At 55.2% G+C, this 388-nt stretch overlaps 1 protein-coding gene across 1 annotated transcript in view; it reads right to left on the reverse strand.

The window, feature by feature from the left end:
• The window catches only part of RANBP10 (RAN binding protein 10), a gene marked incomplete at its 5' end in the record, with an annotated part of 53,541 nt that overhangs the window by 14,984 nt on the left and 38,169 nt on the right, over window positions 1-388 (reverse strand).

Below are 388 nucleotides of genomic sequence, written 5' to 3' on the forward strand. Positions count from 1 at the left end.
CTGATGGCGAGCCAGCAGCCTTGGCAAAGGCAAGCCCTGGCTCTCCAGTCTGGTGACATTTTTGGAAGGAATCTGGACGCGGGCAGAAAAGAGACACTTGTAGAGTCCACTTGGTTGTCCAAAGACATTTCACAGAGCCCTCCAGTAAAGCCTCTCAAAGAAATTGTGTTACCATGTGATACAAGGAAAGGTCCAACACAGCTAAATATGCACCTACACAATGGGGTGACCCAAACCGGTCACTTTTACCAGGAAAAGTGCTGCAGGAACTTCACACTGTCCTAAACCCCCTCAAGGACAGGCAGTACCTGACTGGCCACACCAGTGCTGGGACAAGCCCGGCTGCCGCTGGCCCTCTTGGCCACCCCGGGCCGCCGCTCGGCGGCTC

The sequence above is a fragment of the Buceros rhinoceros genome, unplaced genomic scaffold (assembly GCF_000710305.1).
Source record: "Buceros rhinoceros silvestris isolate BGI_N320 unplaced genomic scaffold, ASM71030v1 scaffold3402, whole genome shotgun sequence".
NCBI classification, from domain to species: domain Eukaryota; kingdom Metazoa; phylum Chordata; class Aves; order Bucerotiformes; family Bucerotidae; genus Buceros; species Buceros rhinoceros.